This window comes from Aphelocoma coerulescens, chromosome 26 (genome assembly GCF_041296385.1).
Source record: "Aphelocoma coerulescens isolate FSJ_1873_10779 chromosome 26, UR_Acoe_1.0, whole genome shotgun sequence".
In the NCBI taxonomy this organism is placed as follows: Eukaryota; Metazoa; Chordata; class Aves; order Passeriformes; family Corvidae; genus Aphelocoma; species Aphelocoma coerulescens.
In genome coordinates this window covers 774,197-801,202 of record NC_091039.1, presented here as the reverse complement: position 1 = coordinate 801,202, position 27,006 = coordinate 774,197, and positions in this window count along the sequence as shown.

The window sequence follows — 27,006 nt, the reverse complement described above, 5'->3', positions numbered from 1 at the left end:
CCTTGCTTCTATGAGCTAGCCTGCTTTTTGCAGAGGTGTCTTTGGTTCCAACAAGGCCCCACTGTGTCTCAGTGCACCCTGGCTTCCATGTGGATCTGGAGTATCACAAAGGCTCCTTGGTTCCACCAGGTCCTGCTGTGTCACAATGGGTCCTGTGGTCCCTGAGGCCCTCCAAAGTCATCATGGATGCTTGCTTCCATGAGGTTCCATTATGTGCCAGTGGTCATCTTGGTTCCAGGAGTTTCCTTAGTGTCACAATGCTCTCCATGTTTCCATGATTCCCCACAATGTCACAATGCTCTCCAGGCTTCCATTAGGCCCTGCTTTGCCACAATGGTCCCCTTGTTTCCATGCGGCCTTGCTGTGTCACAATGGACGTACGGTTCCATGATGTTGCGTGGTGTCACCGTGCTCTTCTTGAATCCGCCGTGTAACCATGGACCATTGGTTCCATGCAGCCGTGTCACAATGGGCTCCTTGATTCCATGATTCCCCACGGTGTCACAATGGAGCCTTGTTTCTAGGAGGTTCTGTACTGTCACAATTGCCTCCTTGATGCCATCAGCCCCTGCAGTGTCACAATGGCTCCTTGGTTCCATGAGGAACACAATAGCTTGGCATAAGCATTGAGCAACAGCTGCTGAACACACCTGGCAACATCTGCTTGCATCAAAAGAGGGCTTCAAGCTGACAATGGCACCAGCAGCTTCCATCTGCAACAGAGACCCAGGAAAGGACAGGCTGTGCCGGTTTGGACAAATGTGGAGGAAAATATCCTCTGATAGAAGGCAGGTTACACCCAGCCCTCCCCCACCAGGTTTTTGGAAAAAAGAATTTTCCTGGGAAGAAAGTGAAAGAGATAAAAACTACTTTTTTAACAAACACACAGGAAAAGGATAACAATGCTAAATATTAAAACCTCTCGCTGTGCAGAGAAAGCTGGGATAATTTGAGAGTCCTTCCGTGTTTCGGTGGGGTCTCCTGAAACATCCATAGACAGCGAGGCCCGTGCAAAGAAACAGGGAGCGATTCTTGAGAGAAGTTGCAGAGCTCTTTCTTCTCCAGCCACATGGGCGGGGCACTGCCAAAGAACTGAGCAATCACGGCACAACCAGGGCCCTCCTGGCACAGGGCAACACAAAATAAGCAGTGCTGAACAGGATTAGGGCACATGTGAGCAGGGAGCAGGGAGACCCCGTGCCCAGGCCATGCCTCTACCCCAGGGTCCCCTCTCCCATGACCTCATGGCAGGGGGGAGGAACCCCAACACTTCCGTAGGTGCAGTCTCTCTCCTCCTCCTTGCAGCTGGCTCATGGGCCCACATTCAGGGCCCCCACCTCGGGAGAAAATTCTCCCAATGTGCTCTGATGTTGAAAGAGTCAAGAAGAGAAGAAGGGAAAAAAAACCCCCGAAGTCCCAGGAAAACAAAGTTCAACTCTCCATCTCCCTCCAGAGAAAAGGAGCTGAAAACTGGCTAAAAAGAAACAAAGTTGCTTCCTCTGCTCTTGCTGCAAGCAGGATGCAGAGGAGTGTGTATGTGTGTCCTTGAACAAACGCTCTGAGAAGTTTGTCTGGCTTTTTTTTCCTCTCCCCCCTCTCAGGCTCAGTTGAAAGGCACAGAAATGCACAAAGTTCACTTCTGGGCATAGAGCAGCAATAGGGGGATACACATGATAAAGTCACCCCAAGACACAGGGAGAGAGAATTCAGTGGAAAGACTCCGAGAATTCTGCTCCCAGAGATCATTCATTCCTGCTCACACTGACCCTTGTAGAAAGGGGACATCGTTCCCGGCAGCCTGTACTGAGCATGTGGCTCCTGAGTGGGGTTTGTTGTTTAGGAAACCTGCTCCGGCTTTTCCATTCTTTCCTTGCAAACAGGAAAACTTCTCCTGGGGCTGTGTGCAGGCAGAGCCCTGAGGTGGCACATGGTGCGCTGGGCTGGGACAGCCAGCTGCAGAGCTCAAGGGAAGAAGCCCAAAGTGTCACAATGGCTCCTTGCCTTCCCATGCAACACCTGGGTCATAATGGTCTCCTTGATTCCATGAGGCCCCACTGTGTCACAATGGCTCCTTGGTTCCATCAGGTTCCGCAGTGTCACCATGGTCTCTTTTGATCCGCACTGTCATCATGGACAATTGGTTCCATGAGGCCCCGCAGTGTCACAATGGTCCCTTGCTTCCATAGCTTTGATGTTGTAACAATGGACTCCTTGCTTCTATGAGCTAGCCTGCTTTTTGCAGAGGTGTCTTTGGTTCCAACAAGGCCCCGCTGTGTCTCAGTGCACCCTGGCTTCCATGTGGATGTGGAGTATCACAAAGGCTCCTTGGTTCCACCAGGTCCTGCTGTGTCACAATGGGTCCTGTGGTCCCTGAGGCCCTCCAAAACCATCGTGGAGGCTTGCTTCTATGAGGTTCCATTATGTGCCAGTGGTCATCTTGGTTCCAGGAGTTTCCTTAGTGTCACAATGCTCTCCATGCTTCCATTAGGCCTGCTTTGCCACAATGGTCCCCTTGTTTCCATGAGGCCCCGCTGTGTCACAATGGACCTATGGTTCCGTGATGTTGCGTGGTGTCACCGTGCTCTTCTTGAATCCGCCGTGTAACCATGGACCATTGGTTCCATGCAGCCGTGTCACAATGGGCTCCTTGATTCCATGATTCCCCACGGTGTCACAATGGAGCCTTGTTTCTAGGAGGTTCTGTACTGTCACAATTGCCTCCTTGATGCCATCAGCCCCTGCAGTGTCACAATGGCTCCTTGGTTCCATGAGGAACACAATAGCTTGGCATAAGCATTGAGCAACAGCTGCTGAACACACCTGGCAACATCTGCTTGCATCAAAAGAGGGCTTCAAGCTGACAATGGCACCAGCAGCTTCCATCTGCAACAGAGACCCAGGAAAGGACAGGCTGTGCCGGTTTGGACAAATGTGGAGGAAAATATCCTCTGATAGAAGGCAGGTTACACCCAGCCCTCCCCCACCAGGTTTTTGGAAAAAAGAATTTTCCTGGGAAGAAAGTGAAAGAGATAAAAACTACTTTTTTAACAAACACACAGGAAAAGGATAACAATGCTAAATATTAAAAGCTCTCGCTGTGCAGAGAAAGCTGGGATAATTTGAGAGTCCTTCCGTGTTTCGGTGGGGTCTCCTGAAACATCCATAGACAGCGAGGCCCGTGCAAAGAAACAGGGAGCGATTCTTGAGAGAAGTTTCAGAGCTCTTTCTTCTCCAGCCACATGGGCGGGGCACTGCCAAAGAACTGAGCAATCACAGCACAACCAGGGCCCTCCTCGCACAGGGCAACACAAAATAAGCAGTGCTGAACAGGGTTAGGGCACATGTGAGCAGGGAGCAGGGAGACCCCCCGTGCCCAGGCCATGCCTCTACCCCAGGGTCCCCTCTCCCATGACCGCATGGCAGGAGGGAGGAACCCCAACACTTCCGTAGGTGTAGTCTCTCTCCTCCTCCTTGCAGCTGGCTCATGGGCCCACATTCAGGGCCCCCACCTCGGGAGAAAATTCTCCCAATGTGGTCTGATGTTGAAAGAGTCAAGAAGAGAAGAAGGGAAAAAAACCCCCGAAGTCCCAGGAAAACAAAGTTCAACTCTCCATCTCCCCCCAGAGAAAAAGAGCTGAAAACTGGCTAAAAAGAAACAAGGTTGCTTCCTCCACTCTTGCTGCAAGCAGGATGCAGAGGAGTGTGTATGTGTGTCCTTGAACAAACGCTCTGAGAAGTTTGTCCGGTTTTTTTTCCTCTCCCCCCTCTCAGGCTCAGTTGAAAGGCACAGAAATGCACAAAGTTCACTTCTGGGCATAGAGCAGCAATAGGGGATACACACAATAAAGTCACCCCAAGACACAGGGACAGAGAATTCAGTGGAAAGACTCCGAGAATTCTGCTCCCAGAGATCATTCATTCCTGCTCACACTGACCCTTGTAGAAAGGGGACATCGTTCCAGGCAGCCTGTACTGAGCATGTGGCTCCTGAGTAGGGTTTGTTGTTTAGGAAACCTGCTCCGGCTTTTCCATTCTTTCCTTGCAAACAGGAAAACTTCTCCTGGGGCTGTGTGCAGGCAGAGCCCTGAGGAGAGCAGGTGGCACATGGTGCGCTGGGCTGGGACAGCCAGCTGCAGAGCTCAAGGGAAGAAGCCCAAAGTGTCACAATGGCTCCTTGCCTTCCCATGCAACACCTGGGTCACAATGGTCTCCTTGATTCCATGAGGCCCCACTGTGTCACAATGGCTCCTTGGTTCCATCAGGTTCCGCAGTGTCACCATGGTCTCCTTTGATCCGCACTGTCATCATGGACAATTGGTTCCATGAGGCCCCGCAGTGTCACAATGGTCCCTTGGTTCCATAGGTTTGATGTTGTAACAATGGACTCCTTGCTTCTATGAGCTAGCCTGCTTTTTGCAGAGGTGTCTTTGGTTCCAACAAGGCCCCGCTGTGTCTCAGTGCACCCTGGCTTCCATGTGGATCTGGAGTATCACAAAGGCTCCTTGGTTCCACCAGGTCCTGCTGTGTCACAATGGGTCCTGTGGTCCCTGAGGCCCTCCAAAACCATCGTGGAGGCTTGCTTCCATGAGGTTCCATTATGTGCCAGTGGTCATCTTGGTTCCAGGAGTTTCCTTAGTGTCACAATGCTCTCCATGCTTCCATTAGGCCCTGCTTTGCCACAATGGTCCCCTTGTTTCCATGAGGCCCCGCTGTGTCACAATGGAACTATGGTTCCGTGATGTTGCGTGGTGTCACCATGCTCTTCTTGAATCCGCCGTGTAACCACGGACCATTGGTTCCATGCAGCCGTGTCACAATGGGCTCCTTGATTCCATGATTCCCCACGGTGTCACAATGGAGCCTTGTTTCTAGGAGGTTCTGTACTGTCACAATTGCCTCATTGATGCCATCAGCCCCTGCAGTGTCACAATGGCTCCTTGCTTCCATGAGGAACACAATAGCTTGGCATAAGCATTGAGCAACAGCTGCTGAACACACCTGGCAACATCTGCTTGCATCAAAAGAGGGCTTCAAGCTGACAATGGCACCAGCAGCTTCCATCTGCAACAGAGACCCAGGAAAGGACAGGCTGTGCCGGTTTGGACAAATGTGGAGGAAAATATCCTCTTATAGAAGGCAGGTTACACCCAGCCCTCCCCCACCAGGTTTTTGGAAAAAAGAACTTTCCTGGGAAGAAAGTGAAAGAGATAAAACCTATTTTTTTAACAAACACACAGGAAAAGGATAACAATGCTAAATATTAAAAGCTCTCGCTGTGCAGAGAAAGCTGGGATAATTTGAGAGTCCTTCTGTGTTTCGGTGGGGTCTCCTGAAACATCCATAGACAGCGAGGCCCGTGCAAAGAAACAGGGAGCGATTCTTGAGAGAAGTTGCAGAGCTCTTTCTTCTCCAGCCACATGGGCGGGGCACTGCCAAAGAACTGAGCAATCACAGCACAACCAGGGCCCTCCTCGCACAGGGCAACACAAAATAAGCAGTGCTGAACAGGATTAGGGCACATGTGAGCAGGGAGCAGGGAGACCCCGTGCCCAGGCCATGCCTCTACCCCAGGGTCCCCTCTCCCATGACCTCATGGCAGGGGGGAGGAACCCCAACACTTCCGTAGGTGTAGTCTCTCTCCTCCTCCTTGCAGCTGGCTCATGGGCCCACATTCAGGGCCCCCACCTCGGGAGAAAATTCTCCCAATGTGCTCTGATGTTGAAAGAGTCAAGAAGAGAAGAAGGGAAAAAAAAACCCCGAAGTCCCAGGAAAACAAAGTTCAACTCTCCATCTCCCCCCAGAGAAAAGGAGCTGAAAACTGGCTAAAAAGAAACAAAGTTGCTTCCTCTGCTCTTGCTGCAAGCAGGATGCAGAGGAGTGTGTATGTGTGTCCTTGAACAAACGCTCTGAGAAGTTTGTCCGGTTTTTTTTCCTCTCCCCCCTCTCAGGCTCAGTTGAAAGGCACAGAAATGCACAAAGTTCACTTCTGGGCATAGAGCAGCAATAGGGGATACACATGATAAAGTCACCCCAAGACACAGGGAGAGAGAATTCAGTGGAAAGACTCCGAGAATTCTGCTCCCAGAGATCATTCCTGCTCACACTGACCCTTGTAGAAAGGGGACATCGTTCCCGGCAGCCTGTACTGAGCATGTGGCTCCTGAGTAGGGTTTGTTGTTTAGGAAACCTGCTCCGGCTTTTCCATTCTCTCCTTGCAAACAGGAAAACTTCTCCTGGGGCTGTGTGCAGGCAGAGCCCTGAGGAGAGCAGGTGGCACATGGTGCGCTGGGCTGGGACAGCCAGCTGCAGAGCTCAAGGGAAGAAGCCCAAAGTGTCACAATGGCTCCTTGCCTTCACATGCAACACCTGGGTCACAATGGTCTCCTTGATTCCATGAGGCCCCACTGTGTCACAATGGCTCCTTGGTTCCATCAGGTTCCGCAGTGTCACCATGGTCTCCTTTGATCCGCACTGTCATCATGGACAATTGGTTCCATGAGGCCCCGCAGTGTCACAATGGTCCCTTGCTTCCATAGGTTTGATGTTGTAACAAAGGACTCCTTGCTTCTATGAGCTAGCCTGCTTTTTGCAGAGGTGTCTTTGGTTCCAACAAGGCCCCACTGTGTCTCAGTGCACCCTGGCTTCCATGTGGATCTGGAGTATCACAAAGGCTCCTTGGTTCCACCAGGTCCTGCTGTGTCACAATGGGTCCTGTGGTCCCTGAGGCCCTCCAAAGTCATCATGGATGCTTGCTTCCATGAGGTTCCATTATGTGCCAGTGGTCATCTTGGTTCCAGGAGTTTCCTTAGTGTCACAATGCTCTCCATGTTTCCATGATTCCCCACAATGTCACAATGCTCTCCAGGCTTCCATTAGGCCCTGCTTTGCCACAATGGTCCCCTTGTTTCCATGCGGCCTTGCTGTGTCACAATGGACGTACGGTTCCATGATGTTGCGTGGTGTCACCGTGCTCTTCTTGAATCCGCCGTGTAACCATGGACCATTGGTTCCATGCAGCCGTGTCACAATGGGCTCCTTGATTCCATGATTCCCCACGGTGTCACAATGGAGCCTTGTTTCTAGGAGGTTCTGTACTGTCACAATTGCCTCCTTGATGCCATCAGCCCCTGCAGTGTCACAATGGCTCCTTGGTTCCATGAGGAACACAATAGCTTGGCATAAGCATTGAGCAACAGCTGCTGAACACACCTGGCAACATCTGCTTGCATCAAAAGAGGGCTTCAAGCTGACAATGGCACCAGCAGCTTCCATCTGCAACAGACACCCAGGGAAAGGACAGGCTGTGCCGGTTTGGACAAATGTGGAGGAAAATATCCTCTGATAGAAGGCAGGTTACACCCAGCCCTCCCCCACCAGCTTCGGGAAAAAAGAATTTTCCTGGGAAGAAAGTGAAAGAGATAAAAACTACTTTTTTAACAAACACACAGGAAAAGGATAACAATGCTAAATATTAAAACCTCTCGCTGTGCAGAGAAAGCTGGGATAATTTGAGAGTCCTTCCGTGTTTCGGTGGGGTCTCCTGAAACATCCATAGACAGCGAGGCCCGTGCAAAGAAACAGGGAGCGATTCTTGAGAGAAGTTGCAGAGCTCTTTCTTCTCCAGCCACATGGGCGGGGCACTGCCAAAGAACTGAGCAATCACGGCACAACCAGGGCCCTCCTGGCACAGGGCAACACAAAATAAGCAGTGCTGAACAGGATTAGGGCACATGTGAGCAGGGAGCAGGGAGACCCCGTGCCCAGGCCATGCCTCTACCCCAGGGTCCCCTCTCCCATGACCTCATGGCAGGGGGGAGGAACCCCAACACTTCCGTAGGTGCAGTCTCTCTCCTCCTCCTTGCAGCTGGCTCATGGGCCCACATTCAGGGCCCCCACCTCGGGAGAAAATTCTCCCAATGTGCTCTGATGTTGAAAGAGTCAAGAAGAGAAGAAGGGAAAAAAAACCCCCGAAGTCCCAGGAAAACAAAGTTCAACTCTCCATCTCCCTCCAGAGAAAAGGAGCTGAAAACTGGCTAAAAAGAAACAAAGTTGCTTCCTCTGCTCTTGCTGCAAGCAGGATGCAGAGGAGTGTGTATGTGTGTCCTTGAACAAACGCTCTGAGAAGTTTGTCTGGCTTTTTTTTCCTCTCCCCCCTCTCAGGCTCAGTTGAAAGGCACAGAAATGCACAAAGTTCACTTCTGGGCATAGAGCAGCAATAGGGGATACACACAATAAAGTCACCCCAAGACACAGGGACAGAGAATTCAGTGGAAAGACTCCGAGAATTCTGCTCCCAGAGATCATTCATTCCTGCTCACACTGACCCTTGTAGAAAGGGGACATCGTTCCCGGCAGCCTGTACTGAGCATGTGGCTCCTGAGTGGGGTTTGTTGTTTAGGAAACCTGCTCCGGCTTTTCCATTCTCTCCTTGCAAACAGGAAAACTTCTCCTGGGGCTGTGTGCAGGCAGAGCCCTGAGGAGAGCAGGTGGCACATGGTGCGCTGGGCTGGGACAGCCAGCTGCAGAGCTCAAGGGAAGAAGCCCAAAGTGTCACAATGGCTCCTTGCCTTCACATGCAACACCTGGGTCACAATGGTCTCCTTGATTCCATGAGGCCCCACTGTGTCACAATGGCTCCTTGGTTCCATCAGGTTCCGCAGTGTCACCATGGTCTCCTTTGATCCGCACTGTCATCATGGACAATTGGTTCCATGAGGCCCCGCAGTGTCACAATGGTCCCTTGCTTCCATAGGTTTGATGTTGTAACAAAGGACTCCTTGCTTCTATGAGCTAGCCTGCTTTTTGCAGAGGTGTCTTTGGTTCCAACAAGGCCCCGCTGTGTCTCAGTGCACCCTGGCTTCCATGTGGATCTGGAGTATCACAAAGGCTCCTTGGTTCCACCAGGTCCTGCTGTGTCACAATGGGTCCTGTGGTCCCTGAGGCCCTCCAAAGTCATCATGGATGCTTGCTTCCATGAGGTTCCATTATGTGCCAGTGGTCATCTTGGTTCCAGGAGTTTCCTTAGTGTCACAATGCTCTCCATGCTTCCATTAGGCCCTGCTTTGCCACAATGGTCCCCTTGTTTCCATGCGGCCTTGCTGTGTCACAATGGACGTACGGTTCCATGATGTTGCGTGGTGTCACCGTGCTCTTCTTGAATCCGCCGTGTAACCATGGACCATTGGTTCCATGCAGCCGTGTCACAATGGGCTCCTTGATTCCATGATTCCCCACGGTGTCACAATGGAGCCTTGTTTCTAGGAGGTTCTGTACTGTCACAATTGCCTCCTTGATGCCATCAGCCCCTGCAGTGTCACAATGGCTCCTTGGTTCCATGAGGAACACAATAGCTTGGCATAAGCATTGAGCAACAGCTGCTGAACACACCTGGCAACATCTGCTTGCATCAAAAGAGGGCTTCAAGCTGACAATGGCACCAGCAGCTTCCATCTGCAACAGACACCCAGGGAAAGGACAGGCTGTGCCGGTTTGGACAAATGTGGAGGAAAATATCCTCTGATAGAAGGCAGGTTACACCCAGCCCTCCCCCACCAGCTTCGGGAAAAAAGAATTTTCCTGGGAAGAAAGTGAAAGAGATAAAAACTACTTTTTTAACAAACACACAGGAAAAGGATAACAATGCTAAATATTAAAACCTCTCGCTGTGCAGAGAAAGCTGGGATAATTTGAGAGTCCTTCCGTGTTTCGGTGGGGTCTCCTGAAACATCCATAGACAGCGAGGCCCGTGCAAAGAAACAGGGAGCGATTCTTGAGAGAAGTTGCAGAGCTCTTTCTTCTCCAGCCACATGGGCGGGGCACTGCCAAAGAACTGAGCAATCACGGCACAACCAGGGCCCTCCTGGCACAGGGCAACACAAAATAAGCAGTGCTGAACAGGATTAGGGCACATGTGAGCAGGGAGCAGGGAGACCCCGTGCCCAGGCCATGCCTCTACCCCAGGGTCCCCTCTCCCATGACCTCATGGCAGGGGGGAGGAACCCCAACACTTCCGTAGGTGCAGTCTCTCTCCTCCTCCTTGCAGCTGGCTCATGGGCCCACATTCAGGGCCCCCACCTCGGGAGAAAATTCTCCCAATGTGCTCTGATGTTGAAAGAGTCAAGAAGAGAAGAAGGGAAAAAAAACCCCCGAAGTCCCAGGAAAACAAAGTTCAACTCTCTATCTCCCTCCAGAGAAAAGGAGCTGAAAACTGGCTAAAAAGAAACAAAGTTGCTTCCTCTGCTCTTGCTGCAAGCAGGATGCAGAGGAGTGTGTATGTGTGTCCTTGAACAAACGCTCGGAGAAGTTTGTCTGGCTTTTTTTTCCTCTCCCCCCTCTCAGGCTCAGTTGAAAGGCACAGAAATGCACAAAGTTCACTTCTGGGCATAGAGCAGCAATAGGGGGATACACATGATAAAGTCACCCCAAGACACAGGGAGAGAGAATTCAGTGGAAAGACTCCGAGAATTCTGCTCCCAGAGATCATTCATTCCTGCTCACACTGACCCTTGTAGAAAGGGGACATCGTTCCCGGCAGCCTGTACTGAGCATGTGGCTCCTGAGTGGGGTTTGTTGTTTAGGAAACCTGCTCCGGCTTTTCCATTCTTTCCTTGCAAACAGGAAAACTTCTCCTGGGGCTGTGTGCAGGCAGAGCCCTGAGGTGGCACATGGTGCGCTGGGCTGGGACAGCCAGCTGCAGAGCTCAAGGGAAGAAGCCCAAAGTGTCACAATGGCTCCTTGCCTTCCCATGCAACACCTGGGTCATAATGGTCTCCTTGATTCCATGAGGCCCCACTGTGTCACAATGGCTCCTTGGTTCCATCAGGTTCCGCAGTGTCACCATGGTCTCTTTTGATCCGCACTGTCATCATGGACAATTGGTTCCATGAGGCCCCGCAGTGTCACAATGGTCCCTTGCTTCCATAGCTTTGATGTTGTAACAATGGACTCCTTGCTTCTATGAGCTAGCCTGCTTTTTGCAGAGGTGTCTTTGGTTCCAACAAGGCCCCGCTGTGTCTCAGTGCACCCTGGCTTCCATGTGGATGTGGAGTATCACAAAGGCTCCTTGGTTCCACCAGGTCCTGCTGTGTCACAATGGGTCCTGTGGTCCCTGAGGCCCTCCAAAACCATCGTGGAGGCTTGCTTCTATGAGGTTCCATTATGTGCCAGTGGTCATCTTGGTTCCAGGAGTTTCCTTAGTGTCACAATGCTCTCCATGCTTCCATTAGGCCTGCTTTGCCACAATGGTCCCCTTGTTTCCATGAGGCCCCGCTGTGTCACAATGGACCTATGGTTCCGTGATGTTGCGTGGTGTCACCGTGCTCTTCTTGAATCCGCCGTGTAACCATGGACCATTGGTTCCATGCAGCCGTGTCACAATGGGCTCCTTGATTCCATGATTCCCCACGGTGTCACAATGGAGCCTTGTTTCTAGGAGGTTCTGTACTGTCACAATTGCCTCCTTGATGCCATCAGCCCCTGCAGTGTCACAATGGCTCCTTGGTTCCATGAGGAACACAATAGCTTGGCATAAGCATTGAGCAACAGCTGCTGAACACACCTGGCAACATCTGCTTGCATCAAAAGAGGGCTTCAAGCTGACAATGGCACCAGCAGCTTCCATCTGCAACAGACACCCAGGGAAAGGACAGGCTGTGCCGGTTTGGACAAATGTGGAGGAAAATATCCTCTGATAGAAGGCAGGTTACACCCAGCCCTCCCCCACCAGGTTTTTGGAAAAAAGAATTTTCCTGGGAAGAAAGTGAAAGAGATAAAAACTACTTTTTTAACAAACACACAGGAAAAGGATAACAATGCTAAATATTAAAAGCTCTCGCTGTGCAGAGAAAGCTGGGATAATTTGAGAGTCCTTCCGTGTTTCGGTGGGGTCTCCTGAAACATCCATAGACAGCGAGGCCCGTGCAAAGAAACAGGGAGCGATTCTTGAGAGAAGTTGCAGAGCTCTTTCTTCTCCAGCCACATGGGCGGGGCACTGCCAAAGAACTGAGCAATCACAGCACAACCAGGGCCCTCCTCGCACAGGGCAACACAAAATAAGCAGTGCTGAACAGGGTTAGGGCACATGTGAGCAGGGAGCAGGGAGACCCCCCGTGCCCAGGCCATGCCTCTACCCCAGGGTCCCCTCTCCCATGACCGCATGGCAGGAGGGAGGAACCCCAACACTTCCGTAGGTGTAGTCTCTCTCCTCCTCCTTGCAGCTGGCTCATGGGCCCACATTCAGGGCCCCAACCTCGGGAGAAAATTCTCCCAATGTGGTCTGATGTTGAAAGAGTCAAGAAGAGAAGAAGGGAAAAAAAACCCCCGAAGTCCCAGGAAAACAAAGTTCAACTCTCCATCTCCCTCCAGAGAAAAAGAGCTGAAAACTGGCTAAAAAGAAACAAGGTTGCTTCCTCCACTCTTGCTGCAAGCAGGATGCAGAGGAGTGTGTATGTGTGTCCTTGAACAAACGCTCTGAGAAGTTTGTCCGGTTTTTTTTCCTCTCCCCCCTCTCAGGCTCAGTTGAAAGGCACAGAAATGCACAAAGTTCACTTCTGGGCATAGAGCAGCAATAGGGGATACACATGATAAAGTCACTCCAAGACACAGGGACAGAGAATTCAGTGGAAAGACTCCGAGAATTCTGCTCCCAGAGATCATTCATTCCTGCTCACACTGACCCTTGTAGAAAGGGGACATCGTTCCAGGCAGCCTGTACTGAGCATGTGGCTCCTGAGTAGGGTTTGTTGTTTAGGAAACCTGCTCCGGCTTTTCCATTCTTTCCTTGCAAACAGGAAAACTTCTCCTGGGGCTGTGTGCAGGCAGAGCCCTGAGGAGAGCAGGTGGCACATGGTGCGCTGGGCTGGGACAGCCAGCTGCAGAGCTCAAGGGAAGAAGCCCAAAGTGTCACAATGGCTCCTTGCCTTCCCATGCAACACCTGGGTCACAATGGTCTCCTTGATTCCATGAGGCCCCACTGTGTCACAATGGCTCCTTGGTTCCATCAGGTTCCGCAGTGTCACCATGGTCTCCTTTGATCCGCACTGTCATCATGGACAATTGGTTCCATGAGGCCCCGCAGTGTCACAATGGTCCCTTGCTTCCATAGCTTTGATGTTGTAACAATGGACTCCTTGCTTCTATGAGCTAGCCTGCTTTTTGCAGAGGTGTCTTTGGTTCCAACAAGGCCCCGCTGTGTCTCAGTGCACCCTGGCTTCCATGTGGATCTGGAGTATCACAAAGGCTCCTTGGTTCCACCAGGTCCTGCTGTGTCACAATGGGTCCTGTGGTCCCTGAGGCCCTCCAAAACCATCGTGGAGGCTTGCTTCCATGAGGTTCCATTATGTGCCAGTGGTCATCTTGGTTCCAGGAGTTTCCTTAGTGTCACAATGCTCTCCATGCTTCCATTAGGCCTGCTTTGCCACAATGGTCCCCTTGTTTCCATGAGGCCCCGCTGTGTCACAATGGACCTATGGTTCCGTGATGTTGCGTGGTGTCACCGTGCTCTTCTTGAATCCGCCGTGTAACCATGGACCATTGGTTCCATGCAGCCGTGTCACAATGGGCTCCTTGATTCCATGATTCCCCACGGTGTCACAATGGAGCCTTGTTTCTAGGAGGTTCTGTACTGTCACAATTGCCTCCTTGATGCCATCAGCCCCTGCAGTGTCACAATGGCTCCTTGGTTCCATGAGGAACACAATAGCTTGGCATAAGCATTGAGCAACAGCTGCTGAACACACCTGGCAACATCTGCTTGCATCAAAAGAGGGCTTCAAGCTGACAATGGCACCAGCAGCTTCCATCTGCAACAGAGACCCAGGAAAGGACAGGCTGTGCCGGTTTGGACAAATGTGGAGGAAAATATCCTCTTATAGAAGGCAGGTTACACCCAGCCCTCCCCCACCAGGTTTTTGGAAAAAAGAACTTTCCTGGGAAGAAAGTGAAAGAGATAAAACCTATTTTTTTAACAAACACACAGGAAAAGGATAACAATGCTAAATATTAAAAGCTCTCGCTGTGCAGAGAAAGCTGGGATAATTTGAGAGTCCTTCTGTGTTTCGGTGGGGTCTCCTGAAACATCCATAGACAGCGAGGCCCGTGCAAAGAAACAGGGAGCGATTCTTGAGAGAAGTTGCAGAGCTCTTTCTTCTCCAGCCACATGGGCGGGGCACTGCCAAAGAACTGAGCAATCACAGCACAACCAGGGCCCTCCTCGCACAGGGCAACACAAAATAAGCAGTGCTGAACAGGATTAGGGCACATGTGAGCAGGGAGCAGGGAGACCCCGTGCCCAGGCCATGCCTCTACCCCAGGGTCCCCTCTCCCATGACCTCATGGCAGGGGGGAGGAACCCCAACACTTCCGTAGGTGTAGTCTCTCTCCTCCTCCTTGCAGCTGGCTCATGGGCCCACATTCAGGGCCCCCACCTCGGGAGAAAATTCTCCCAATGTGGTCTGATGTTGAAAGAGTCAAGAAGAGAAGAAGGGAAAAAAAAACCCCGAAGTCCCAGGAAAACAAAGTTCAACTCTCCATCTCCCCCCAGAGAAAAGGAGCTGAAAACTGGCTAAAAAGAAACAAAGTTGCTTCCCTCTGCTCTTGCTGCAAGCAGGATGCAGAGGAGTGTGTATGTGTGTCCTTGAACAAACGCTCTGAGAAGTTTGTCCGGTTTTTTTTCCTCTCCCCCCTCTCAGGCTCAGTTGAAAGGCACAGAAATGCACAAAGTTCACTTCTGGGCATAGAGCAGCAATAGGGGATACACATGATAAAGTCACCCCAAGACACAGGGAGAGAGAATTCAGTGGAAAGACTCCGAGAATTCTGCTCCCAGAGATCATTCATTCCTGCTCACACTGACCCTTGTAGAAAGGGGACATCGTTCCAGGCAGCCTGTACTGAGCATGTGGCTCCTGAGTGGGGTTTGTTGTTTAGGAAACCTGCTCCGGCTTTTCCATTCTCTCCTTGCAAACAGGAAAACTTCTCCTGGGGCTGTGTGCAGGCAGAGCCCTGAGGAGAGCAGGTGGCACATGGTGCGCTGGGCTGGGACAGCCAGCTGCAGAGCTCAAGGGAAGAAGCCCAAAGTGTCACAATGGCTCCTTGCCTTCACATGCAACACCTGGGTCACAATGGTCTCCTTGATTCCATGAGGCCCCACTGTGTCACAATGGCTCCTTGGTTCCATCAGGTTCCGCAGTGTCACCATGGTCTCCTTTGATCCGCACTGTCATCATGGACAATTGGTTCCATGAGGCCCCGCAGTGTCACAATGGTCCCTTGCTTCCATAGGTTTGATGTTGTAACAAAGGACTCCTTGCTTCTATGAGCTAGCCTGCTTTTTGCAGAGGTGTCTTTGGTTCCAACAAGGCCCCACTGTGTCTCAGTGCACCCTGGCTTCCATGTGGATCTGGAGTATCACAAAGGCTCCTTGGTTCCACCAGGTCCTGCTGTGTCACAATGGGTCCTGTGGTCCCTGAGGCCCTCCAAAGTCATCATGGATGCTTGCTTCCATGAGGTTCCATTATGTGCCAGTGGTCATCTTGGTTCCAGGAGTTTCCTTAGTGTCACAATGCTCTCCATGTTTCCATGATTCCCCACAATGTCACAATGCTCTCCAGGCTTCCATTAGGCCCTGCTTTGCCACAATGGTCCCCTTGTTTCCATGCGGCCTTGCTGTGTCACAATGGACGTACGGTTCCATGATGTTGCGTGGTGTCACCGTGCTCTTCTTGAATCCGCAGTGTAACCATGGACCATTGGTTCCATGCAGCCGTGTCACAATGGGCTCCTTGATTCCATGATTCCCCACGGTGTCACAATGGAGCCTTGTTTCTAGGAGGTTCTGTACTGTCACAATTGCCTCCTTGATGCCATCAGCCCCTGCAGTGTCACAATGGCTCCTTGGTTCCATGAGGAACACAATAGCTTGGCATAAGCATTGAGCAACAGCTGCTGAACACACCTGGCAACATCTGCTTGCATCAAAAGAGGGCTTCAAGCTGACAATGGCACCAGCAGCTTCCATCTGCAACAGAGACCCAGGAAAGGACAGGCTGTGCCGGTTTGGACAAATGTGGAGGAAAATATCCTCTGATAGAAGGCAGGTTACACCCAGCCCTCCCCCACCAGCTTCGGGAAAAAAGAATTTTCCTGGGAAGAAAGTGAAAGAGATAAAAACTACTTTTTTAACAAACACACAGGAAAAGGATAACAATGCTAAATATTAAAACCTCTCGCTGTGCAGAGAAAGCTGGGATAATTTGAGAGTCCTTCCGTGTTTCGGTGGGGTCTCCTGAAACATCCATAGACAGCGAGGCCCGTGCAAAGAAACAGGGAGCGATTCTTGAGAGAAGTTGCAGAGCTCTTTCTTCTCCAGCCACATGGGCGGGGCACTGCCAAAGAACTGAGCAATCACGGCACAACCAGGGCCCTCCTGGCACAGGGCAACACAAAATAAGCAGTGCTGAACAGGATTAGGGCACATGTGAGCAGGGAGCAGGGAGACCCCGTGCCCAGGCCATGCCTCTACCCCAGGGTCCCCTCTCCCATGACCTCATGGCAGGGGGGAGGAACCCCAACACTTCCGTAGGTGTAGTCTCTCTCCTCCTCCTTGCAGCTGGCTCATGGGCCCACATTCAGGGCCCCCACCTCGGGAGAAAATTCTCCCAATGTGCTCTGATGTTGAAAGAGTCAAGAAGAGAAGAAGGGAAAAAAAAACCCCGAAGTCCCAGGAAAACAAAGTTCAACTCTCCATCTCCCTCCAGAGAAAAGGAGCTGAAAACTGGCTAAAAAGAAACAAAGTTGCTTCCTCTGCTCTTGCTGCAAGCAGGATGCAGAGGAGTGTGTATGTGTGTCCTTGAACAAACGCTCTGAGAAGTTTGTCTGGCTTTTTTTTCCTCTCCCCCCTCTCAGGCTCAGTTGAAAGGCACAGAAATGCACAAAGTTCACTTCTGGGCATAGAGCAGCAATAGGGGGATACACATGATAAAGTCACCCCAAGACACAGGGAGAGAGAATTCAGTGGAAAGACTCCGAGAATTCTGCTCCCAGAGATCATTCATTCCTGCTCACACTGACCCTTGTAGAAAGGGGACATCGTTCCCGGCAGCCTGTACTGAGCATGTGGCTCCTGAGTGGGGTTTGTTGTTTAGGAAACCTGCTCCGGCTTTTCCATTCTTTCCTTGCAAACAGGAAAACTTCTCCTGGGGCTGTGTGCAGGCAGAGCCCTGAGGAGAGCAGGTGGCACATGGTGCGCTGGGCTGGGACAGCCAGCTGCAGAGCTCAAGGGAAGAAGCCCAAAGTGTCACAATGGCTCCTTGCCTTCCCATGCAACACCTGGGTCACAATGGTCTCCTTGATTCCATGAGGCCCCACTGTGTCACAATGGCTCCTTGGTTCCATCAGGTTCCGCAGTGTCACCATGGTCTCCTTTGATCCGCACTGTCATCATGGACAATTGGTTCCATGAGGCCCCGCAGTGTCACAATGGTCCCTTGGTTCCATAGGTTTGATGTTGTAACAATGGACTCCTTGCTTCTATGAGCTAGCCTGCTTTTTGCAGAGGTGTCTTTGGTTCCAACAAGGCCCCGCTGTGTCTCAGTGCACCCTGGCTTCCATGTGGATCTGGAGTATCACAAAGGCTCCTTGGTTCCACCAGGTCCTGCTGTGTCACAATGGGTCCTGTGGTCCCTGAGGCCCTCCAAAACCATCGTGGAGGCTTGCTTCCATGAGGTTCCATTATGTGCCAGTGGTCATCTTGGTTCCAGGAGTTTCCTTAGTGTCACAATGCTCTCCATGCTTCCATTAGGCCCTGCTTTGCCACAATGGTCCCCTTGTTTCCATGAGGCCCCGCTGTGTCACAATGGAACTATGGTTCCGTGATGTTGCGTGGTGTCACCGTGCTCTTCTTGAATCCGCCGTGTAACCATGGACCATTGGTTCCATGCAGCCGTGTCACAATGGGCTCCTTGATTCCATGATTCCCCACGGTGTCACAATGGAGCCTTGTTTCTAGGAGGTTCTGTACTGTCACAATTGCCTCCTTGATGCCATCAGCCCCTGCAGTGTCACAATGGCTCCTTGGTTCCATGAGGAACACAAGAGCTTGGCATAAGCATTGAGCAACAGCTGCTGAACACACCTGGCAACATCTGCTTGCATCAAAAGAGGGCTTCAAGCTGACAATGGCACCAGCAGCTTCCATCTGCAACAGAGACCCAGGAAAGGACAGGCTGTGCCGGTTTGGACAAATGTGGAGGAAAATATCCTCTGATAGAAGGCAGGTTACACCCAGCCCTCCCCCACCAGCTTCGGGAAAAAAGAACTTTCCTGGGAAGAAAGTGAAAGAGATAAAACCTATTTTTTTAACAAACACACAGGAAAAGGATAACAATGCTAAATATTAAAAGCTCTCGCTGTGCAGAGAAAGCTGGGATAATTTGAGAGTCCTTCTGTGTTTCGGTGGGGTCTCCTGAAACATCCATAGACAGCGAGGCCCGTGCAAAGAAACAGGGAGCGATTCTTGAGAGAAGTTGCAGAGCTCTTTCTTCTCCAGCCACATGGGCGGGGCACTGCCAAAGAACTGAGCAATCACAGCACAACCAGGGCCCTCCTCGCACAGGGCAACACAAAATAAGCAGTGCTGAACAGGATTAGGGCACATGTGAGCAGGGAGCAGGGAGACCCCGTGCCCAGGCCATGCCTCTACCCCAGGGTCCCCTCTCCCATGACCTCATGGCAGGGGGGAGGAACCCCAACACTTCCGTAGGTGTAGTCTCTCTCCTCCTCCTTGCAGCTGGCTCATGGGCCCACATTCAGGGCCCCCACCTCGGGAGAAAATTCTCCCAATGTGCTCTGATGTTGAAAGAGTCAAGAAGAGAAGAAGGGAAAAAAAAACCCCGAAGTCCCAGGAAAACAAAGTTCAACTCTCCATCTCCCCCCAGAGAAAAGGAGCTGAAAACTGGCTAAAAAGAAACAAAGTTGCTTCCCTCTGCTCTTGCTGCAAGCAGGATGCAGAGGAGTGTGTATGTGTGTCCTTGAACAAACGCTCTGAGAAGTTTGTCCGGTTTTTTTTCCTCTCCCCCGTCTCAGGCTCAGTTGAAAGGCACAGAAATGCACAAAGTTCACTTCTGGGCATAGAGCAGCAATAGGGGATACACATGATAAAGTCACCCCAAGACACAGGGAGAGAGAATTCAGTGGAAAGACTCCGAGAATTCTGCTCCCAGAGATCATTCCTGCTCACACTGACCCTTGTAGAAAGGGGACATCGTTCCAGGCAGCCTGTACTGAGCATGTGGCTCCTGAGTGGGGTTTGTTGTTTAGGAAACCTGCTCCGGCTTTTCCATTCTCTCCTTGCAAACAGGAAAACTTCTCCTGGGGCTGTGTGCAGGCAGAGCCCTGAGGAGAGCAGGTGGCACATGGTGCGCTGGGCTGGGACAGCCCGCTGCAGAGCTCAAGGGAAGAAGCCCAAAGTGTCACAATGGCTCCTTGCCTTCACATGCAACACCTGGGTCACAATGGTCTCCTTGATTCCATGAGGCCCCACTGTGTCACAATGGCTCCTTGGTTCCATCAGGTTCCGCAGTGTCACCATGGTCTCCTTTGATCCGCACTGTCATCATGGACAATTGGTTCCATGAGGCCCCGCAGTGTCACAATGGTCCCTTGCTTCCATAGGTTTGATGTTGTAACAAAGGACTCCTTGCTTCTATGAGCTAGCCTGCTTTTTGCAGAGGTGTCTTTGGTTCCAACAAGGCCCCACTGTGTCTCAGTGCACCCTGGCTTCCATGTGGATCTGGAGTATCACAAAGGCTCCTTGGTTCCACCAGGTCCTGCTGTGTCACAATGGGTCCTGTGGTCCCTGAGGCCCTCCAAAGTCATCATGGATGCTTGCTTCCATGAGGTTCCATTATGTGCCAGTGGTCATCTTGGTTCCAGGAGTTTCCTTAGTGTCACAATGCTCTCCATGTTTCCATGATTCCCCACAATGTCACAATGCTCTCCAGGCTTCCATTAGGCCCTGCTTTGCCACAATGGTCCCCTTGTTTCCATGCGGCCTTGCTGTGTCACAATGGACGTACGGTTCCATGATGTTGCGTGGTGTCACCGTGCTCTTCTTGAATCCGCCGTGTAACCATGGACCATTGGTTCCATGCAGCCGTGTCACAATGGGCTCCTTGATTCCATGATTCCCCACGGTGTCACAATGGAGCCTTGTTTCTAGGAGGTTCTGTACTGTCACAATTGCCTCCTTGATGCCATCAGCCCCTGCAGTGTCACAATGGCTCCTTGGTTCCATGAGGAACACAATAGCTTGGCATAAGCATTGAGCAACAGCTGCTGAACACACCTGGCAACATCTGCTTGCATCAAAAGAGGGCTTCAAGCTGACAATGGCACCAGCAGCTTCCATCTGCAACAGAGACCCAGGAAAGGACAGGCTGTGCCGGTTTGGACAAATGTGGAGGAAAATATCCTCTGATAGAAGGCAGGTTACACCCAGCCCTCCCCCACCAGGTTTTTGGAAAAAAGAATTTTCCTGGGAAGAAAGTGAAAGAGATAAAAACTACTTTTTTAACAAACACACAGGAAAAGGATAACAATGCTAAATATTAAAACCTCTCGCTGTGCAGAGAAAGCTGGGATAATTTGAGAGTCCTTCCGTGTTTCGGTGGGGTCTCCTGAAACATCCATAGACAGCGAGGCCCGTGCAAAGAAACAGGGAGCGATTCTTGAGAGAAGTTGCAGAGCTCTTTCTTCTCCAGCCACATGGGCGGGGCACTGCCAAAGAACTGAGCAATCACGGCACAACCAGGGCCCTCCTGGCACAGGGCAACACAAAATAAGCAGTGCTGAACAGGATTAGGGCACATGTGAGCAGGGAGCAGGGAGACCCCGTGCCCAGGCCATGCCTCTACCCCAGGGTCCCCTCTCCCATGACCTCATGGCAGGGGGGAGGAACCCCAACACTTCCGTAGGTGCAGTCTCTCTCCTCCTCCTTGCAGCTGGCTCATGGGCCCACATTCAGGGCCCCCACCTCGGGAGAAAATTCTCCCAATGTGCTCTGATGTTGAAAGAGTCAAGAAGAGAAGAAGGGAAAAAAAACCCCCGAAGTCCCAGGAAAACAAAGTTCAACTCTCCATCTCCCTCCAGAGAAAAGGAGCTGAAAACTGGCTAAAAAGAAACAAAGTTGCTTCCTCTGCTCTTGCTGCAAGCAGGATGCAGAGGAGTGTGTATGTGTGTCCTTGAACAAACGCTCTGAGAAGTTTGTCTGGCTTTTTTTTCCTCTCCCCCCTCTCAGGCTCAGTTGAAAGGCACAGAAATGCACAAAGTTCACTTCTGGGCATAGAGCAGCAATAGGGGGATACACATGATAAAGTCACCCCAAGACACAGGGAGAGAGAATTCAGTGGAAAGACTCCGAGAATTCTGCTCCCAGAGATCATTCATTCCTGCTCACACTGACCCTTGTAGAAAGGGGACATCGTTCCCGGCAGCCTGTACTGAGCATGTGGCTCCTGAGTGGGGTTTGTTGTTTAGGAAACCTGCTCCGGCTTTTCCATTCTTTCCTTGCAAACAGGAAAACTTCTCCTGGGGCTGTGTGCAGGCAGAGCCCTGAGGTGGCACATGGTGCGCTGGGCTGGGACAGCCAGCTGCAGAGCTCAAGGGAAGAAGCCCAAAGTGTCACAATGGCTCCTTGCCTTCCCATGCAACACCTGGGTCATAATGGTCTCCTTGATTCCATGAGGCCCCACTGTGTCACAATGGCTCCTTGGTTCCATCAGGTTCCGCAGTGTCACCATGGTCTCTTTTGATCCGCACTGTCATCATGGACAATTGGTTCCATGAGGCCCCGCAGTGTCACAATGGTCCCTTGCTTCCATAGCTTTGATGTTGTAACAATGGACTCCTTGCTTCTATGAGCTAGCCTGCTTTTTGCAGAGGTGTCTTTGGTTCCAACAAGGCCCCGCTGTGTCTCAGTGCACCCTGGCTTCCATGTGGATGTGGAGTATCACAAAGGCTCCTTGGTTCCACCAGGTCCTGCTGTGTCACAATGGGTCCTGTGGTCCCTGAGGCCCTCCAAAACCATCGTGGAGGCTTGCTTCTATGAGGTTCCATTATGTGCCAGTGGTCATCTTGGTTCCAGGAGTTTCCTTAGTGTCACAATGCTCTCCATGCTTCCATTAGGCCTGCTTTGCCACAATGGTCCCCTTGTTTCCATGAGGCCCCGCTGTGTCACAATGGACCTATGGTTCCGTGATGTTGCGTGGTGTCACCGTGCTCTTCTTGAATCCGCCGTGTAACCATGGACCATTGGTTCCATGCAGCCGTGTCACAATGGGCTCCTTGATTCCATGATTCCCCACGGTGTCACAATGGAGCCTTGTTTCTAGGAGGTTCTGTACTGTCACAATTGCCTCCTTGATGCCATCAGCCCCTGCAGTGTCACAATGGCTCCTTGGTTCCATGAGGAACACAATAGCTTGGCATAAGCATTGAGCAACAGCTGCTGAACACACCTGGCAACATCTGCTTGCATCAAAAGAGGGCTTCAAGCTGACAATGGCACCAGCAGCTTCCATCTGCAACAGAGACCCAGGAAAGGACAGGCTGTGCCGGTTTGGACAAATGTGGAGGAAAATATCCTCTGATAGAAGGCAGGTTACACCCAGCCCTCCCCCACCAGGTTTTTGGAAAAAAGAATTTTCCTGGGAAGAAAGTGAAAGAGATAAAAACTACTTTTTTAACAAACACACAGGAAAAGGATAACAATGCTAAATATTAAAACCTCTCGCTGTGCAGAGAAAGCTGGGATAATTTGAGAGTCCTTCCGTGTTTCGGTGGGGTCTCCTGAAACATCCATAGACAGCAAGGCCCGTGCAAAGAAACAGGGAGCGATTCTTGAGAGAAGTTTCAGAGCTCTTTCTTCTCCAGCCACATGGGCGGGGCACTGCCAAAGAACTGAGCAATCACAGCACAACCAGGGCCCTCCTCGCACAGGGCAACACAAAATAAGCAGTGCTGAACAGGGTTAGGGCACATGTGAGCAGGGAGCAGGGAGACCCCCCGTGCCCAGGCCATGCCTCTACCCCAGGGTCCCCTCTCCCATGACCGCATGGCAGGGGGGAGGAACCCCAACACTTCCGTAGGTGTAGTCTCTCTCCTCCTCCTTGCAGCTGGCTCATGGGCCCACATTCAGGGCCCCCACCTCGGGAGAAAATTCTCCCAATGTGGTCTGATGTTGAAAGAGTCAAGAAGAGAAGAAGGGAAAAAAACCCCCGAAGTCCCAGGAAAACAAAGTTCAACTCTCCATCTCCCCCCAGAGAAAAAGAGCTGAAAACTGGCTAAAAAGAAACAAGGTTGCTTCCTCCACTCTTGCTGCAAGCAGGATGCAGAGGAGTGTGTATGTGTGTCCTTGAACAAACGCTCTGAGAAGTTTGTCCGGTTTTTTTTCCTCTCCCCCCTCTCAGGCTCAGTTGAAAGGCACAGAAATGCACAAAGTTCACTTCTGGGCATAGAGCAGCAATAGGGGATACACACAATAAAGTCACCCCAAGACACAGGGACAGAGAATTCAGTGGAAAGACTCCGAGAATTCTGCTCCCAGAGATCATTCATTCCTGCTCACACTGACCCTTGTAGAAAGGGGACATCGTTCCAGGCAGCCTGTACTGAGCATGTGGCTCCTGAGTAGGGTTTGTTGTTTAGGAAACCTGCTCCGGCTTTTCCATTCTTTCCTTGCAAACAGGAAAACTTCTCCTGGGGCTGTGTGCAGGCAGAGCCCTGAGGAGAGCAGGTGGCACATGGTGCGCTGGGCTGGGACAGCCAGCTGCAGAGCTCAAGGGAAGAAGCCCAAAGTGTCACAATGGCTCCTTGCCTTCCCATGCAACACCTGGGTCACAATGGTCTCCTTGATTCCATGAGGCCCCACTGTGTCACAATGGCTCCTTGGTTCCATCAGGTTCCGCAGTGTCACCATGGTCTCCTTTGATCCGCACTGTCATCATGGACAATTGGTTCCATGAGGCCCCGCAGTGTCACAATGGTCCCTTGGTTCCATAGGTTTGATGTTGTAACAATGGACTCCTTGCTTCTATGAGCTAGCCTGCTTTTTGCAGAGGTGTCTTTGGTTCCAACAAGGCCCCGCTGTGTCTCAGTGCACCCTGGCTTCCATGTGGATCTGGAGTATCACAAAGGCTCCTTGGTTCCACCAGGTCCTGCTGTGTCACAATGGGTCCTGTGGTCCCTGAGGCCCTCCAAAACCATCGTGGAGGCTTGCTTCCATGAGGTTCCATTATGTGCCAGTGGTCATCTTGGTTCCAGGAGTTTCCTTAGTGTCACAATGCTCTCCATGCTTCCATTAGGCCCTGCTTTGCCACAATGGTCCCCTTGTTTCCATGAGGCCCCGCTGTGTCACAATGGAACTATGGTTCCGTGATGTTGCGTGGTGTCACCATGCTCTTCTTGAATCCGCCGTGTAACCATGGACCATTGGTTCCATGCAGCCGTGTCACAATGGGCTCCTTGATTCCATGATTCCCCACGGTGTCACAATGGAGCCTTGTTTCTAGGAGGTTCTGTACTGTCACAATTGCCTCATTGATGCCATCAGCCCCTGCAGTGTCACAATGGCTCCTTGGTTCCATGAGGAACACAATAGCTTGGCATAAGCATTGAGCAACAGCTGCTGAACACACCTGGCAACATCTGCTTGCATCAAAAGAGGGCTTCAAGCTGACAATGGCACCAGCAGCTTCCATCTGCAACAGAGACCCAGGAAAGGACAGGCTGTGCCGGTTTGGACAAATGTGGAGGAAAATATCCTCTTATAGAAGGCAGGTTACACCCAGCCCTCCCCCACCAGGTTTTTGGAAAAAAGAACTTTCCTGGGAAGAAAGTGAAAGAGATAAAACCTATTTTTTTAACAAACACACAGGAAAAGGATAACAATGCTAAATATTAAAAGCTCTCGCTGTGCAGAGAAAGCTGGGATAATTTGAGAGTCCTTCTGTGTTTCGGTGGGGTCTCCTGAAACATCCATAGACAGCGAGGCCCGTGCAAAGAAACAGGGAGCGATTCTTGAGAGAAGTTTCAGAGCTCTTTCTTCTCCAGCCACATGGGCGGGGCACTGCCAAAGAACTGAGCAATCACAGCACAACCAGGGCCCTCCTCGCACAGGGCAACACAAAATAAGCAGTGCTGAACAGGATTAGGGCACATGTGAGCAGGGAGCAGGGAGACCCCGTGCCCAGGCCATGCCTCTACCCCAGGGTCCCCTCTCCCATGACCTCATGGCAGGGGGGAGGAACCCCAACACTTCCGTAGGTGTAGTCTCTCTCCTCCTCCTTGCAGCTGGCTCATGGGCCCACATTCAGGGCCCCCACCTCGGGAGAAAATTCTCCCAATGTGCTCTGATGTTGAAAGAGTCAAGAAGAGAAGAAGGGAAAAAAAAACCCCGAAGTCCCAGGAAAACAAAGTTCAACTCTCCATCTCCCCCCAGAGAAAAGGAGCTGAAAACTGGCTAAAAAGAAACAAAGTTGCTTCCCTCTGCTCTTGCTGCAAGCAGGATGCAGAGGAGTGTGTATGTGTGTCCTTGAACAAACGCTCTGAGAAGTTTGTCCGGTTTTTTTTCCTCTCCCCCCTCTCAGGCTCAGTTGAAAGGCACAGAAATGCACAAAGTTCACTTCTGGGCATAGAGCAGCAATAGGGGATACACATGATAAAGTCACCCCAAGACACAGGGAGAGAGAATTCAGTGGAAAGACTCCGAGAATTCTGCTCCCAGAGATCATTCCTGCTCACACTGACCCTTGTAGAAAGGGGACATCGTTCCCGGCAGCCTGTACTGAGCATGTGGCTCCTGAGTGGGGTTTGTTGTTTAGGAAACCTGCTCCGGCTTTTCCATTCTCTCCTTGCAAACAGGAAAACTTCTCCTGGGGCTGTGTGCAGGCAGAGCCCTGAGGAGAGCAGGTGGCACATGGTGCGCTGGGCTGGGACAGCCAGCTGCAGAGCTCAAGGGAAGAAGCCCAAAGTGTCACAATGGCTCCTTGCCTTCACATGCAACACCTGGGTCACAATGGTCTCCTTGATTCCATGAGGCCCCACTGTGTCACAATGGCTCCTTGGTTCCATCAGGTTCCGCAGTGTCACCATGGTCTCCTTTGATCCGCACTGTCATCATGGACAATTGGTTCCATGAGGCCCCGCAGTGTCACAATGGTCCCTTGCTTCCATAGGTTTGATGTTGTAACAAAGGACTCCTTGCTTCTATGAGCTAGCCTGCTTTTTGCAGAGGTGTCTTTGGTTCCAACAAGGCCCCGCTGTGTCTCAGTGCACCCTGGCTTCCATGTGGATCTGGAGTATCACAAAGGCTCCTTGGTTCCACCAGGTCCTGCTGTGTCACAATGGGTCCTGTGGTCCCTGAGGCCCTCCAAAGTCATCATGGATGCTTGCTTCCATGAGGTTCCATTATGTGCCAGTGGTCATCTTGGTTCCAGGAGTTTCCTTAGTGTCACAATGCTCTCCATGTTTCCATGATTCCCCACAATGTCACAATGCTCTCCAGGCTTCCATTAGGCCCTGCTTTGCCACAATGGTCCCCTTGTTTCCATGCGGCCTTGCTGTGTCACAATGGACGTACGGTTCCATGATGTTGCGTGGTGTCACCGTGCTCTTCTTGAATCCGCCGTGTAACCATGGACCATTGGTTCCATGCAGCCGTGTCACAATGGGCTCCTTGATTCCATGATTCCCCACGGTGTCACAATGGAGCCTTGTTTCTAGGAGGTTCTGTACTGTCACAATTGCCTCCTTGATGCCATCAGCCCCTGCAGTGTCACAATGGCTCCTTGGTTCCATGAGGAACACAATAGCTTGGCATAAGCATTGAGCAACAGCTGCTGAACACACCTGGCAACATCTGCTTGCATCAAAAGAGGGCTTCAAGCTGACAATGGCACCAGCAGCTTCCATCTGCAACAGAGACCCAGGAAAGGACAGGCTGTGCCGGTTTGG